This window comes from Vollenhovia emeryi, unplaced genomic scaffold (assembly GCF_000949405.1).
Source record: "Vollenhovia emeryi isolate VEMERY1.0 unplaced genomic scaffold, V.emery_V1.0 DF939199.1, whole genome shotgun sequence".
Classification (NCBI taxonomy): Eukaryota; Metazoa; Arthropoda; class Insecta; order Hymenoptera; family Formicidae; genus Vollenhovia; species Vollenhovia emeryi.
The window spans coordinates 772556-790995 of NW_011967167.1; positions in this window are offsets into that span (position 1 = coordinate 772556).

Below are 18440 nucleotides of genomic sequence, written 5' to 3' on the forward strand. Positions count from 1 at the left end.
TCTTCTTTTTTCTCCCCTTCCCCCCCCCCCCTCCGCGCGTATGAAAGGGAAAGAAGATTGGATCTCTGATTCTGGCTAGCCAGAGTTAACGATTCCGTTCGGGGGGGGGGGGGTGGGGGGAAAAAAAAGAAAGAAAAAGCGAATAGGGATCATCGATGCCGGAAAGCGATCGTGCGCTTGTTTTTCATTGGTCCTGGCAAAAATATATTTTGCCTCTCTGGTTCTCGTTGCGACATTCTCTATCATGAGAGTCGGGCAGAAATAAAATTGGAGCCTGCCGATGTATCGGTATAAAGTTCGGCTCTGTCTGATATTTTCTGCCGCGCAGCACCGGAATAGAAACGGCATAGAAGCGGCATGGAAACGGCATAGAAACGATGCAGACGCGACTCCGGTTCGCGCGATACAGAGACGGGCCGGGAATGCGGGAGGTTCGTGAAAATGTAAAAATATGAAGATACGTTTTTTTTTTCCCTCCCCTAAATATTGTTCCGGATACAATTATATTAAAGGCGTCGAGTTTCCAATCAGTCGGGCACGTAACGAACGTTAACAGAACGCTCGGGTAAAACGGGGGCGATTTTTGAGATCGCCACGCGCCATCCCGGGTCAAATATTAACCGACCGGTACGCAAAATCGGGACGATTTGCCGGCGTTGACGGCTCGACACCTCGACATCCGTCGCCGACGGGGAAATTCGCGGAGCGGATCGAGCTCCGTTGCGCGAAGCACCGGTAAAAAGGCACGGGAGAAAAGGGGACGCTCGGGGGTGGCTAATAATAACGCGCGGTCGTGATCTTGTCGTGCTCGTTGAAACGCGACAACCGCCGTATTGACGGGAGAGGACGCGAGAGAAGGACTGCGTGTAACATACCTGATTTCTCGTCGACGGCGGTACCGCTCCCAGCGACGTACGAGGCAGCCTTCATTAGTCCGAGGAACAACAGCACTACACTCCACATGTTCTCTCGTTATTCCGCGCAAATCCTCGTGACGGGAGAAAAAGGAGATCGCGGCGTGACGACGACGCCGCGCGCGGGGACACGCGCCACACACTCTCTCCGTGCCGGGCACAACCGATTCTCTCTCTCTCCCTCTCTCTATCTGCTCGGTCAACTCTTCTACGAGCCGACTGTGTTGGCGCCGCGCCACCCACGTTAAGTCATCGTTTCAACAGTCACGCGATCACTCGCGATTACGCTACACGATCGTCAGCTCTGCGACCCGCGACGCGACCATCCCCTTCTCGCGCGAGCTGGAGTCATAAGAGGCGATCCGTGCTGGCGGCCGGCGATCACCGCACTGAGCTTCGCGCACCCGCGCGATATTTACGACGGACCCGTTGAAGGACGTTTCCTTTGGAGCCGCGCGGGGCAACCCCGTCCGCATCCCCCGTCGAATCGCCGGCTTGCGGTCGCCGATCTACCGGCAATAAAGCGCGCCCGGCCTGTTTTTCGTTTCTAATTAAACACTAATTAAAGCACCCGCGCACCCCGCTCCCTTTTCTATCCTCCCTCTTCTCCCCTTGCCCCTTCTTCCTCCCGCGATTCCCCCGGCTCACCGCTGTTCGTTATTAAAGCGCGGTGCGATCTTCAAGACGGCGAAGAATCCCTCGCACTTCCGGTCCGACCGGGCGCCGCCACCGCCAATAACTCGAAGCGTTCACCATTATAGTACCGGAGATCCTCCCGATCGTCGCGGTGCGATTCGAGGTGCAGTCGTTGCCGAAGGAGCGAGCAGCTGGAAAAGATCCTCCTCGCCGATCGACGAGAGGATCAGTCGATGCGGGAGCAGCTACGATCGAGCCGGGTCCGTGCAGATATAAGTATCGCGTTTGCACCAAATTTTACTCTCATTTGCGTTGACGGATGCGACACTGTCTCCTCACAACGAAGTCGCCCGCCGGCTCTTCGCCGTCCCGACTAATTGCAAAATCGACACGATCTTGCGTCCAGCCCGTCTCACTCCGCGTCCGCAGCCGCGACCAGAAGCGCCGGCCAAACGCTTGTCGTTTCGACGATTCGCCGAGGACGATTTGACGAATACGTAGACGATAACCCCTGGCGAGATGAAGGACAGCCGAGGCTCACTCAATTCCGGCTTGCCGGGACACGAGCTCGTCGATGGCGAGCGTTCGCGCGATATGTACAAAAACCGAAGGACTGCGGAGATGTTCAATCACGCCGGACCGCACCACAGATTTGGGGGTTTTCCTGGAAACGGTCCAAGTAACGACCTAGGGGACGCGAAGGCCTGCAATCACGTTGGGGGCAGGCAATAATTGCGAACCACCTGGAATCGATTCGAGGGCGGATCGAAGGAGCCGACGGGGTCCGATCACACGATCGTCGCGGATCTCTCTTTATCGAGCGGCGATCGTCCGAAACGCGCGACGCCGGGCCGGGGAATCTCGCGACGATTTCCACTCGCCCCGCCGCGGCAAATCATCTCGTCGCTCGGATCCGCGCGTCGAAAGATCGCAACCACCACGTCCGGGGGAAACGAACGTCGCCCGCTCGTCGCGAACGAACGCGGTTTTCACGCACGAGCGGAAAGGGAAGAGAGAAAAAAAAAGGGGGGATGCGAATTTATCGCTCCCGATTCGACATGTGCGAGTCGCGCGTCAGATCCGACGAGGTTCCCGCGCGAAGAGGAAAACTACGCGGCACGTGCGTGACGCTTCCGGAGCCCGCCGTCAGATTTGTCGGCGACCCCCCTCGACCGTCCGAGGGAGCGAGGGTCCACGGCGAGCCAGCCCCCCGCGACGCAACGTGACACGCCACTGGGAACACGTGGTTCTCGACCGACGGCGGACGGCACACTGACGGAAAAGACGAGCAAACGGCGGCGCCGCGACGGACGCGCAGCCTGCAAAGCCTCCCGAGGAGGTGGCGGTGTGGCGGTGGCGGAGGAAGAGCGGAGGGCGCGCGGCGCAAGGGGTGCTTTTCGGACTCGTGCACCACCACCGCCGCCGCCGCCGCCGCCGGGGAGGATACTAGAGGCAGAAAGGGATGTCTGTTTCTATACCTAAGGGCGCGCGTACTCGAATAATGCACATCGCCGCGGGGGAGGGCGAGGGGGGGAGAGGAGGGGAGGGGGTGTAAAACACGCGTGGTGCGCCTCGACACCCCGCCTCGTGCCCCGGCCCCCCGGCCCTCCGCGAAATGGAACGATATGCGAGCGCGAAGTGGCCCCGATAGCATCGGCAAACGTTTACCCGGGGGTACGGGGGGGGGGAGGGGATACGCGCGCCGGAAACCCCGCCAACGGATACTTTATTCCGACGAGGAGCGAGACGGAGCGGCGTACGCGCGTCACCGATTAATTAATCGCACGTCGATCGCGCGATCGGCGCGCGCGTCCGGTATCGGCCGGGTTGCAAACCGCGCGCGCGCGCGCGCGCAGGAAGGAGTAAATTTAATAGACAAATAATTACTATTAACGCGAGGTTGCGCTCGCTGATAATTGGGTGTGCTTACGTGAACACCGGTGAACCGGTATCCCCCCCGGGGGGATAGAGATTACCCGCTTCGGGTATCTAAGGGGGATGCGCGCTATCGAACGCCGGTGGAACGCGAAAGAGATGTACGCCGATATGATGATTTGCCAACTGCGCGTACGCGAGAGCCCCGCGCGATTAGAGGTAAAAATTTAAAAAAAAACTAGAAAAAGCGCGAGATGGAGGGGAAGGGAGGGGGGAGGGGCGGAAGCGCGGGGCGAGCGCGCCCCGCTTATTTATTGTGTGAAGCTGAGCGCGACGCAAAAATAAATGGTTTAAATTATAGTTGTAAAATAAACGGCCAACGTAAATTAGGCGGGTCGCTGAAACTGTTACGATACCCATGTAATTAGCCGCGCCGTAATATTTGCATATTACTCGGGAAACTTCTGCACCCGCGGAATGCGACGTGCATGCATACGTTACTGTGCCCGCGCGCGCGCGCGCGCGATACAAAAGGTCAAAAGCAAAGCGCCGATACGCGCGCGATATATTTCGCGAAATACCGAAACTATATAAATGCGCGGCTACAAATCACATAATTCTGATATTGAGTTTCGACTAATTATGCCACGGCCGGCGCACGGACGAGCTAGATCGGGCGAGAAGATTACTTGCGATCACATCGAAGGACCGACGTTAAAGTAGGGTAAGGTGGCCAAATTTAGATCAGATACCAAATGCGAATCAACAGTTCGATGAGTCGCTAATAAGCGACATAAAAACACGTGCCTTTTATGACATCGACCATATAGCACAGTTTTAAATAAATGGGCAAGATTTAAGCGAATTACTTTAAAATGTCGCTCATTAGCGACTCGTCATATTCTGGATCCGAATCTGGTCAACCTACCCGAGAATAGAGGATGTCGCGCGATGAGACATCTTTAAAAATTCACAATTGAGCTTGGAATTTAATTGCAACACGCAATCGGCAGTCCACACATTTATTTATATCCTCGCGACGATAAAACTGGACTCCGTATCGATATTCCTTTTTTTAACTCTCTTTTATTTATCCAATATACATCCAGTTCATCTCGGATGCATTCGATTCTTATTTACCCAAGATATTGCTTAAATAATTATTTTAACCGATACCAGCGCTGCTTTTTATTTTGCCCTTCAATAAAAATAAATGGATCGCGTAATAGCTAATGCGGCGTTTTCTTCGCGTTTAAGGTTTCCGATTCGGTTTGCGATATTTTCTTGCCGCAAATATTTGCGTTAAATTTGCCGAAGGAATCAATAACGTGCCATGTCAAACGGCGTATTGCATATTGCACCGCGCGGCGAACGGTACACCCGCGCCATAATGCTGTAAAAATAACGACTGATAAACGAACAACAGACTCGCGCGGTCCCCGTCCGCGATCTGGAATGATTTCTGGGAGGAGGGGGGGGGGGGAGAAGCTCGCGCGAGGCGCTCTCGAGGCACGCGGCAATATAATAATTAGAATCGATCCCGAAGACAGGCGGCCGACTTTGACGAGGAACATAAAATCTGGGAGGAGCCCCGGGCCATTCCGCTCGCGGCACGAAGGTGGCTCTTGACAGCCAAAGGGTCAACCCTTTGCGCAGAAATTCAAGAATTCTCATAAAAAATGTGTAACGAAGGATCCTCGGGGTCGCTGATTACGAATTAATTAGACATGTGGTAACCACATCGGTCTCTCCGTGTGCTATCGCCCATATCGGGAGCCTTCAACTGTCTGATTTAGCCCTAATATTTTTTTAACTCGGGAATGTGCCCCTGAAAGGGTTAAGGTGCTCGCGCGGACTCGCTCGTCCGTGCAGGAGTGCTTGCTTTCGGTTCGATGTCGAAGACGGTTTATAGTGGTTTAAGAGGACTAGAAGTCGGGGCGCGGGGGTTCGAAAACGACGCCGGATGGGAGGACGGGGGGGAGCGGCGGATCGAGATAGGGCGGGAGGGCCCGGGGGCGAAAGAGGCGGATGAGGAAGCCAGATGCTCCCCAGCCGGTGTCACGGATCATGGTCATCTTGAAAGCTCCTGAAAGGCGGGAATGCGTCCTCCGAAAGCTATCTCTCTCTCCGAGGAGGGACCGGCTCCACTCCTTTCGCGCCGGGGGCTCGCGTGGGCTCGTTCTCGCGCGCCGATGTGTGTGTGCAAATGTGTGCGTGTGCGCGCGCGCCGCGAATAGTGTGCAAATATGTAGAGGGGTCCCTCCCGAGGACGAAAAATGGCAGGTACTTTGCGGACGACGGTTTCATCCGGGGCTCGTTAACTCGTTTACTCGTGTCAACCTTCGTTTTCACGTTTTTCGCGCGTACGTCCCTTCATCGACACCTCTTTTTACCCGCCCTTTATAGTTCGCCGATCCGACCAGTCGGATAGTCGACGCGGAAGCGATAAATTTCAGTAGGGGGTGGGAAAAAAAACCGTTCGCATCGACGGGCCAATCGTCCTTGAGAAATAATTATCTCGCTCCTCGAACAGACGGAGTCCAGTCTTTTCCCGGTTTCTTAAATTATGCGGTAGCGAGAGGACCGTCCGCGATCGACCCGAAAGGGTTCGCACTGCCAAAATTGCGCGCGTGCCGAAAGTTCACAGCACCCTCGCTCCGTTACTCGCGCGCGCGCGCGCGCGACATATATTTCCGTTATTTTTGCATAAATCACATTTAATTACCGCGGGGCATGAGATCTCGTGACATCGAGAGAGGCACGAACGACCGCGGGCACGGGTTATCGTCTCGTGTTCGCGTCGATCACGTCGTCGGGCACGGCAGAGACCGGCGGCGAGCAGCACTCGATACGACCCGACACGGGAGCGATTTTTTCGCGGAAAATAATATAATATGCCACTGTTACTATGTTATGACGCTAAAGATCGCGCGAGCTTGTTAAACGCCGCGGCGATCGGAAGGGCCCGAACGCGCGACACGCACACATCGAACGACTCCGTTCACGCGAAAGTGAAGGTAAATTTTCACGAATCTCCCCGGCCCCCGCCGACACAAATTTTTACGACGGCGACTCAATTAGTTCTTTTTCTTTTTTTACAACGCGGGATCAACCCTCGGAATATCTTTCTGTCTTAAAAAGTTCGGAATCGGCGACCCTTGCCGACGTTTAAAATTTCTCATTCGACCTTTACTGCGGGGACAGAATTTTATCCCCGCTGTCTTTCTCTTTTTTTTTGCGAGAGAAGTGGTTTCCGAAAGTTCGCACTCTATCTCCCGCGAGCTGGTAGACCTCGCTGACATTTAATTTTAGCGTGGAGTTAGATATCACAATGCGGTGTGAAACACCGAAGGGTTTGTCGAACGGAATGCGGTGCGTAATAGCGAGGCCCTAAACGAAAACCCGACACGCGGGCAATGCGAAATGTCAAAATGCCGAAACGCCGCGTGACAAAAATCGGAGCCGCGCACGCTAAACTGTTAGCGTCGCTGCAATTAAAGCAGCGATGTAAACGTAAAGGGAAACATTTGGTATATTTAATAATCCATTATTTAGCGAAATCCTTTACAATTATATAAAGCAGCTCCAATAAAATGGGATCGTTAGCGAGACCGGTTCATTAACGCATCTGTCCCTGATCCAATTAAGGAATTATTGAATATTGAACGTTAAAGTGTTTTACCGAAATCGCGCGTGCACGCACACGCGCGCAGACATAGGCGCGTTGCGTATTATACGGCATTTGACAATTGCCGCGCGAGGCCGCCGGTATATAAATTAACTTCTGATCGTAAAATTAATTTATGCAACGTAAATTAGATATTGACAAGCGTGCTCGCTATAGCACTAATATACATTAATTAATTTAAATCGAATAGTTCCGTTTACTATTTTATATAAGCGTCGAATAATTGATCGTAAATCGCATTCGCGTCTTTCGAATTCAGATGCGCGCGCGCGCGCGCAGGCATGTACGTTATTTGTAATTAATTACACCGAGTACATTGATTAATATTTAAAACGAATGGTATGTAAACAGAAAATAATTCAGCAAATTTATATCAGTCTGTGTTTACTTTCATACTTAAATAATTGATAGGGAACACAGAAACGTTCGACTCGACGTAACTTGATTACGTGCAACATGTCTCGCGCAAATATTAATTATTGACCTTCGATCTGTCGAGGAGGGGGTGCGAGGGAGAAAGAAGCATCGACGAGAACACCGGGGAGAGTGAAAAAGTGGCACGCTGCACCGATTTCGGGGGGAGAGACGCGAATGCCGCGCATCTCGCAAATTTCACGAACGATTAAATAAAAGTTCAATCCCTCCCCGCCCTCCCGCCATCTAATTACGACGTTTATCAAAGCGCGTTCAATTGTGGTAATCGATCAATTAATGATTACGCGCTGAGAAAAAATTGCTTTGGTTGTGTCAGCAAGACATGTACGATAGAATCTATTTTGGCTAAACCAAACAGAATTTCTAGTTAGCACGATAGGGCTCGATATTTCATAACCAGAAGTTTGCTAGACTTCACTAACATCTGGTAAATCCTAAAGGAACTCTGACTCGTCCATTTTCTAACAAGACGACTGGTTGAATCTACCAGATTTTTGTCAGTGCGCGGATATGAAAAATAAATTCATGTACGAAATGAGAACGCGAAATTTTAGGCCCGAGCAAGATGGTAAGTCCTAGTAAGTCCTAAAGGAATTCTGGTAAATCCTAAAGGAATTCTGATTCGTCCATTTTCTAACAGACGGCTGGTTGAATCATCTATCAGATTTTTTTTTTAGATATTCAAGGTAGATAATTTTAATTCAATATGTGAGTTCGTGTATTGTTTCTCCACCTGCGCGCCGTTACTTTCGGACATATAATATAACGCAGTTTCATTTAGGTGGAACCATTCGTCAGCCAATTCACGTGTTTTAAGTCGATAAACAATTTGTAATTACCAAGAAGAATATTACTGTCGCCAGTAATTGACTAAAAATGAGATGGTCAATGGGGATAATGAATTACTTGCCGGTCGCCGTATTCGCCGTATCTTTCTCTTTCTCGGAGTCACGGAGATTCATTCGGTTATTCCGCCGTCGCTGCATCGTCAGCTTCTTTCCGCCTAATCAACGAGAAATCCGCCTGAAAGAAGGTATCGATACGTTCTTATGTTTTACGAGAGCACACTTTGGAAAACGTGTCGAAACTCTGAATAGAATTTCGTTTGTAATTTTATGTGTACGGTAAAAAAAACGTATTAAAATTCGCGGCGTACAAAATTACGCGTGAAAGTATAAAATTATCAAACGCAAATGTGATGGCGGTAGACAATTGCAGATCCTAGAATTGTGAAATGTAAATTTACAAAATTGTAAATGAAAAATATATAAAACGCAACTTCGGTGATGCATAGTATACAGCGAGAATTTTGTAAAAATTGCAAGTCAAATGTAACGTAAATTCAGGGTACGGAGGTAACGCGTTACCTGTAACGCCGTTACCGTTACAAGTTACTTTCTTTTGTAACGGACTGGTAATAACGTTGACTTTTCTCTTTTGTCACTGTAACGGTAACGTAGTTACTTTTATCGTTACTTTTTATATTTCGAACCTAGTTGTAAAATATAACTGTATTTTTTAAATTTAATCTTCAGGCATCGATCGATACTCATAATCTATTATTATCATAGGTTGTTATATTTAAGATAAGTTTAAAATTATTGCGTTAAAAATTTGAAGCGAAACATTGGGAGTACAGTAAAAACTTTAGCTATATTTATATTACACTTTTCATAGACATCAAAACTTTTTGTTTGCATTTTCAGCGTTTTAAAATTTATCTCCTTAAATTTTTCATGGTTTTACAACTTTAAAATAACAAATTGTTTTATTAATATATTTGCTAGTACAAAAACTATTACACAAGCAAAAAGGTTTTAGTTTGTCCGATCTCGTTTCAGAATTAAAAAATTAACGAATCGTCACTTTGTAAGTAACGGCACCGTTTTACTTGACACCGTTTTAGGAAACTGTTTTGCACGCCCTTACGCCCATTTTTACTTTTGGAACTATTTTGCTATGCATCTTGTGACACTCCGCTAAAGTCTCCACCGAGGGGGAAACCGCTGAGGGCATTGTGGTGTACAGATTTGCGGAATTACTAGCCTACTACACTGATAAAAAAATATCTTAATCCAAAAAAGTATCACTTTACTCAAGAAAATTATTTATCAGGTGGCTCCTAATAGCTTATTAACTTAAATTTTGAAAATAATAAACAAATTAAAACATGCATTGCTTTAATTTAAGTATTTACTAAATATCAAAGAATAGATAATTTTAAAACATGCATTGCTTTAATTTAAGTATTCATTAAATATCAAAGAATAGATAATTTTTAATTTAAAAAATTTTATTTTTATTCTGTAAAATGTTTATTAAGATGTGATTTTCACAGCGAAGAAAATTGGATTTCCTATTTAACAAAACCAATTATTTCATTTAATAAATAGTATTCTACATATATCTCATGAAATCTTTATTTGAATGCAGAAAATGTAACGATTTAAATTAATTTACTTAATTTATTTCATTTACTTTTTTTACTTCAACTACTTCAATTACTTAATACATTAAGTAAATTAATTTAAATTATTACATTTTCTACATTCAAATAAAGATTCACTTACATAGATTTACTTGAAATGTGATATCTTTATTTAAACAGAATAAATATTTACTTCGGTAAAAAATAATTCAAAATAAATCTACTTACTTATTGTTAGTTTAAAAATTTTTTTTGTCAGTGTAGCCATTCTAGGCATTTTTGGGGCATTAGTTTGGGCATTAGGCCTTGCTGGGGACATTGTAAAGATAAAATAAGATAAAGTAATACCCACTGAGCATTAGTGGGCATTGGTGTATAAGATTTTGATCAGCGATTTCCCCCTCGGTCTCCACTCTGTGCGTGTTCATGCGACGCCTGTTTTTCAGGATTGAGCTGCAAATTTCAAAATTCCATTAACATAAATTATCTGCGTGATGTTCACATCAACTTTGTTTATGTAGTCGATGTAAATTTTATAAATTAGATGGCGGAATGCACCGCACAGACATGCGCCAGTGGAAATTTTATCGGCGGAATTAGAAAACGCGCGATGGGACAGTCCCAAAAGTAAAAATAGTCGTAAGGGCGCACAAAACAGTCCTCCCGAAACGGTATCGAGCAAAACGCCGGCGTGGCCGCTCTCAGGTCTCTCTCTCTGGTAACGTTAACGAGTTACTTTTGAAAATCAGTAACTATTAAGGCCCGGTCTACAATGTGTCGCTAGTCGTTCTTCTTGGGCGAAAGAAAAAGGATTGACATACAGTTCGGACTTCTAATGGCTAAGGATTCATTGTAGACCAGGAGGACTCGCGTCCTCTCAAAAATTTGCAGATCCGACGCGCGTTTATTAGATTATTAGAAACAGTGCGATCGTAACTTACCTTGGATTGAACGAGCGCTTGCGACGTTCGAGCGGTCGCGGGACAAACGCGACGATCTGCACTGCGTTGCCAGACGCGCAGGAACGGAACGGCCGGCGATCGCTGTACGAGCGAATTCGAGAGGCAGACGCAAATCTCGTCCGCGAAGCACGCGTCCGCGTGTAATAGACCGCGGCGCGAGTCAAGCTTCGTAGGCTCACACGAGCCGAATCGCCGGTACCGCCGCGCTGACCGATCGCCGGACGAGCGGCGACGGACGGGGAACGCGAGATCGTCGAGTCACGACGGTCAGGACTTAATAATCGACGCGTCGCGACGCCAATAATCGCCCTTACGCTCGACGCTCGGCGACGCCGATGATCGTCCGTCGCTCCGCACGCGCGGAATTCACCCTCGACGGCCGTCGCGACGCGAGAAGACCGCGGCTTGCTACGTTGCGAAACTGGCGCGAAACGGCACGAGACCAAGATGGCGGAGACGCCGAGAAGTGACGCCGCGCCGGGGCAAGGAGGACAGATGGCGCACGCGGCTAGAAAGGCGCCCGGGAGTCGAGCCGCCGCGGGTCCGCGCGGGCGTTTCGACTTGATGAATCTTGCGGACCTCGAGGCTTCCTTGAACTCGTTGACGAACAGTGCACGCACGTACTTTTTACGATACGAGACGATACTCTTGAATGTCCTTTTACAGTACTTGCGCTCGGGAACGTTCGTTTCTCGATGCGCATCGAATTATACCTGGCAAAATATGTCACATCCGCCCGAATAGCACAGGTGAACGTTATGAACTGAAAAAGTATTCGTTTTTTTAATTATTTAGGAATTACCGCAGTCTGTTCGAAATGAACGGATACTCCACAAGAATTCCTTTCCGGCGCAAATTATTCTTGTACAGTAGAAAGAAATTTATCTTGTATCTGCACCGGAGGAAAAAAAATCTGATAGATTGAACCAGTCGTCTGTTAGAAAATGGACGAATCAGAATTCCTTTAGGATTTACCAGATTTGTAGTGAAGTCTAGCAAACTTCTGATTATGAAATATCTTTCATGGTAAATCCTGAAGGAATTCTGATTCGTCCATTTTCTAACAGACGGCTGGTTGAATCTATCAGATTTTTTTTTTCAGTGTGGAAAACAGCAGAATTGGTGACGTAAAAGCGAATGTTTTTTTAACTTTTAAAAATGTCTTTAGCACAGAAATGGAACGAGAAAGGAATGCGTTTCATAATTCGAGAATTCAGAAAGAATTTGAGTAGCTTCTTGTCGCCAGTGGTAATCGACCAAGGGGAATTTTTTTTCAATTTTGACCAATTCGTACCCAATCTATAATATTGCATTCTTTCCCAATGTTACGCCAGTACTTTGTGCTACTCGGACTTCGTCGACACTTTGCAATTCAAAGGCAGATTTGATATTTTTCTTTTCATTGCAAGAAAGTAACTTCGTTACTTTCGAGTAACTGTAATTGTAACGCGTTACTTTTCAGAATTGGCAATTTTAACTGTAACTAGATACTTTTATAAAGTAACTTTTCCAACCCTGCCATTAAATTGAGCAAAATTTCCCAGTGCCTAAATGGAATTTAATTAAGTAACGACGACTTCCGTTTTAAAATATCTCGATTGTACGAAAGTAGTTTGTCAATCGCTGCCTTAAACAATAGTAATGAGTCCGCAGAACGATACGCAAAATGTATGTATAGTCGCTGAAATTGAAGTAGCTTGAAATACTAGATATAAAATTTTCGACTTTTTCACTTCGCATTCCGTAAACGCGAACGCTCGTTCGGCTTTGTTTTGCTCGCCGCGCGGTATCGTGCGACGTTACTCGAGTCATTGGTCTAGTTTACACCGTTAAATCGGTTGGTGCGCACATTAAGTTGGTACGGATTAAACATTTGATACATCCCTGTTTACACCATTTCGTCTCAAAACAGGTTAGGTTAGATTTTTAATCTGGATAAAGTAAAATCAAACTTCTACCACAATATGCTAAACTGAATCATACTTCTAACCTCAATCTAGCAGGAATGCCGGGTATAATACGACCCGAATCGAATCAAGCGTTTACAGCGCCCTAAAATATTTTGATACGCGCACCAACTTGGTCTGATACTAGCGATTCAGGAGTATCAGACCAGAGCGCACTAAAGTAATCCGCGAGCGTTTACATCGAGCGAATCAAGCGATTTGATACCGATATAGTACTTGGTACGCGTACCAAACGATCGGTGTAAACTAGCTCATTGTTTACCCGAAGGTCGCCGCATTTGTTCTCTGAACCTCGAGCCGGCCGGTAGTGTCGAGAGTCGCTCCGTGCGTCGTGTTACTTTTGCGTTATCAGATCCCGAGGCACAATCGCGTTGAGCGTGGGAATAAAACACAATAATTTGTACGCGTTTATCAGTAACACTTATCGATTAATTATTAAGTTTCCTACCACTTGTAACGAGAAACGATACTGACACGACGGCTCTTTATCAACGTGGATATTTCACCTTATATTTAACTTCGTCTTGAATACATGTGCAAAGAGTATTTAGTAAAAAATGATCCGTATGGATGCTATACAGATCATTTTACTGGCCGCGAAATATTTCAGGAAATATTTGGGACGATTCTTTGATATAAAAGTTGACTGTAAACGAGCCTTAGTGTGAACTCAGTGCGCACCAGTGCAAGCAACCGAATTCGCTATAAGTTGCAGTCAAGCTGCCGCTACAAACGCTTCGAAGCGCTTCTTTTCTCGTTCTATCTTTACTGAAAGAAAGGAGAAGAGTACTTGGAAACGTTTGAAGCGACAACTTGACCGCAGCCCAACTCATCTGAAATATAACGTCTAAAATACGAGTCTAAACCGCGGTGCTTTGTCGCGATTACATCTCGTTTGGCGCGTCGCGCATGGCATTATCTGTCGATTTCAGTGTAATCTGCTTTCATTTTCGGGAAAAGAGAGGGAAATTTGTTGGTATACGGCTTTGGTGTTTCCGTTGTTTGCAAATTTATTCTGTCGCACTTGGCACCTCGAACAGGCAGGAAGTAGTGAAAGTCCACATTGTGCGTCATTACGTTATATACACGAAACGTGATCGAAAATTATCTCGGCGAACTATTCTAACGAAAAACGGCGATTCATCGCAACGCGTGTTAATTTCGTTCGCGCGATCTCGCGTAGATTGATTGACAATAAGGACTGTAAAATATTTCGTTGCGGACCGACAACTACTTTACCGCAAATGCTTGGATTCTCATGCCAGCGTCGCGTTTTATATCGTCAATTTAAACGTGACTTATCCATTGCGTCTTTCGAATGACACGCGAGTTGCCGGTTTTGAAATGACGCACGGAAAAAAAAATTAGCTGCTGTAGCTAAATAACTTAGCAAAATATGGACAGCTAATATTTTTAGTTGTGATAGCTCAATATTTTGCTACGACAGCAAAATATTTTGCTACGACAGCAAACCCGTTTGCTGTCGTAGCAAAATATTGAGCTATCACAACTAAAAATATTAGCTGTCCATATTTTGCTAAGTTATTTAGCTACAGCAGCTAATTTTTTTTTCCGTGCGCAAAAGTTACACACATGTGTTAATAATATTTCGTGCGTTCCGCGGTATTTCACGAAATATCGCGCGATCGAAAGTAATCATATTCGCGAGTGAATATTGTGTGAGTGCAACAAGGAAGTCTGAGAGGAGGACGAGGCTTGGGAGGCATCGGGCAACGGCGGAGCAACAATCAGGTGAATGTTATATATATATTATATATTTTATATATGTAAGGAGGGAAAAAAGAATAACTCGTCTTCTTGTCGCAATCGCCGTTCTTTATTCCGCATCGGACACACACTTCTTCCGGCTCTTCTCTATATTGCGTACCTGCCACCAAATCTTAACTTAAACGCCTGCTCGCATTTCGCCATCTGTCTACTTCCGCTCAGTTCCGCGCGCTTTGTGAATTACAACACTAATACGTATACTATCGCATATATTATTTGTTATTTGGAAAATTAAGCATCCGTTCCTTATTTCCCTTGTTTGCTCAAATATTTCGAATGAGAGACGGACGAAAATATAGTACGTTGAAGTTTTGCGAGACTACATTTAAAAGGAAGACTTTTCCGAGTACTCTATAATTATTTTATTAAATATCTGTTTAAAGAAAGTATAAAATACTTAATGCAATAATTTCGATTTTGAATAATTATTCTATAATAATCATATATTTGTATTTTTGCAGTTCAACATGGTTTACGGCGTAGACTACAACTCCGCTGTTGCTCATCGTATCGGTGAGTGATGAATTTACCTTTTATTTTAAATCGATGTGATGAATCTATGTAAAAAGTGGCAGTAGATCTACATTGTGTAAAATGCACGTTGAAATTTAATTAAAGTTTTGCCAAATAAAACGTAAGTTTTAACATGGCAATCGTGGACGCAGAGGGTTTCCCGCTGCTCTAGTGATCTGAAGACCCAAGTTGAAATCCGACGAAAACTTGTTGAGTTTTATTCGATTATCACTTCTCGAGAGGAAATGGTAACTTCCCGGGAGCGTCTTATCCCTTCTGTATGACATATAGAGGAGTCTAACGCTAAAAAATCGAAGCGCGATTGTCTAATAGCTTTAAAATTCTGCAATTACCGAAAGTTCTGCTATAATCCATTTAAAGCATCGCCGTATTCATTGCCAAGAATTAGCTTGGATTTTGGATTTATCCTTCATTTATAGTTGAAAAAGTATTAAATGAACAACAACGAACGAAAAATTATTCAAGCACGAATTTTAGGAGATATTCTTCTATGAATTCCTATGAGGATTCTATGTTTCCCTCATAGAAATCCTTAGAGGACTTCTTAGAAGACTTTCTTCTCAAGTCTTTGAATATTTTTAGCTGGTCTTGTTCATTTGATACTTTTTCAACTATAAATGAAGGATAAATCCATCAAGTACGTCATTTTTAATATTTTCTGACTAGAGCAGGAAGTAACTTACGAAAGATAAGGGCAAGATTGAAACGAATAAAAATGCATATAGGTACGAGTGTGGTCTAAAAAAAGCAGACTGTCACCAAAGTACATTTTTACATTCTTTAATAAAAAAAATTATAAATCCCGTCAATTTCGCACGATTTGGAGAAATCAATTTAAGATCATACAAATTGACCAACAAGTTGAGGGTGTTTCGTCGAGTCTGAAACATACATATTGCACGACCGGAAATAATCGCGCAGTACGTTGAAATATCGTCGTCCGCATATTAATGCGAGATTAATTATTTATTAATATATAATATTGTTTAATATAGCGTCATTTAATTGTCGCCAATCAATTTAATATTTTACTCGACGCATACATCGGTGCACTCGGTGTATTATATAATTAACGCCTCGTCAATACGAATCTGTCGTCGCTACGACCAGTGATTGCGCGGAACGGAACTTTCCGAGACGCGGAATCGCCGTCAAGCCGTGCTCAACCGACGAATATTGTTATCCCCGGCTATCTAATGGTCTCGAAGTATCTTAACGTATTTCTATATCATTTTTCAATCGCGACATTCACTCCGATGCGCGACGCTTCATTGATTTGCGCGTGTTTTTCCGAACGTTTCACAAATCATAACCGAAGATGCGGAGCGACGTAGAACCGCAGCCACGTCGAATTTGAATTGTTAATGACTTTCCGAGATCGTAACGACGACTTGTCGGCGGATGTCTCGAATCGCCGCCACGTCGGTTCGCGAAACGTTTAGACGGATGCACTTGCAGACGTCTTGAAAATAACCCGAGGCAACGCACGGTGAACTTTACTTGGCGCATGACACTGATGATTTTCCTGTGCGGTGATAATAGAGACTAACAATCGTCGCAAACACGAAAATCTAAACCCGGGGTATGGCACAGTTGAAAAATTTGTGTTTTCTTGTTTTAAAAAATGCCGGTTAAAATTTTTGTGTTAAATGTTTAACACATTCGTGTGTCAATTTAACATATTGCACTTGCGTCAATTGACCTGAAATGTAAAATTATTAAAATAACTGAATAGAAATGAACATTTCTTTGAAATGTTAAATTAACACATGAATGTGTTAAACGTTTACATAACATAAGAGTGATTTCGAACCGTCATTTAACTTATTACATCTGTAAAATGTAAAAATTACATTTTTTAAATTCATTTTGCCATTAAAAGTATGTTAATTTTACACAAGATTTATTTTAAATTATTTTGAGATTTGCATTTATTTTGTGTTAAAATATTACCAGAGTAGTGTGATCGTTTGACATATCCATATTATGTTAAATTAAATTAATACAAAAATTTATGTGGACCGTTTGGGACATGTGATATCTGTTAAATTTAACACAAATTTTTCAACTGTGTACACATTACACTTAAACAGTAATGGGCAGAATGGTCGCAATATTTTGTTAATGAGTTTAGAAACGCGTATTTACGTTCCGAAACATTTTCTCTGAGAAAAATTCGAGGGCCTGGAAACGGGTGGATAGACCTGGATAGAGCTAGTTAGAAGAGCACGGCAAGCAAAAGGTCCCAGGTTCAAGTCCTGGTCTAGTCCTAGCCCGTTATTTTTCTCGTCGAAAATTAATAAGTGGCGCGTCTTAGCGCTTACCTCGACGAAGACACACCCCTATTTGTTACTGGAAAGTTTTGCTCGAGAAAAAGATCGGAAACGCTCAAAATGGTTCCGGAATAGCCATCGAGTGAAAGATTCCTCGGAGAAGATTTTGGACGCAACCCTGAATCTAAGTGCACGTTCCTAAACTCACTAAAAAGAGAAGTATCGCAACTATTCTGTCCATCACTATCCACGTCGCAGGCAATTGCTTGCGAGACAGTGGCACTACCATTATTACAATTTTCCAACGGAAAACTGCCGTTTTACGTTAATTATTTTATTAAATAATTTTCTGAAATCGTAGTAATAATTATAAAAAAAGGCCGAAGGCAAAATGTGGAAGGGAAATGGCCGAATGCCAGTTGGCCCGTATTGCCCACCAAATCATCGCTTTTTCGAATATCTATTATATTTACATTACATCCGCTCTTTAAAAAGCTCAGAAACAGCGGCCGAAATAAATTTGGCTAATTATCAATATATTGCTGCTGTATTTCTCAATAATTACATGTATATTGCGCGCCAATTTCAAAATTCCGCCTTCCGCTGTTGTCGTGGGATATATGATCATTTGTGAAAATTTTTTCCCGGGGAGTGCAGTAAAAATATACCTTCTTTACTTATATCCATCATATATTTTAAACGGCAAAAAATTATTTAATTTCATATATGCAGGCATATATTTTATATTCTAATATATCTATTTTATGTATTAGATTATGTATTTAAAATATATTTTGCATACTTTTTGTAAATATATAGTACTTTCTTATATTTCTTCTATATCACAAGCGACAAAAACTGATTTAATTAGTTATATGGATTCTTATATTTTATATATACATTTATATATATTAACGTATAAGTATTGACATATTATATA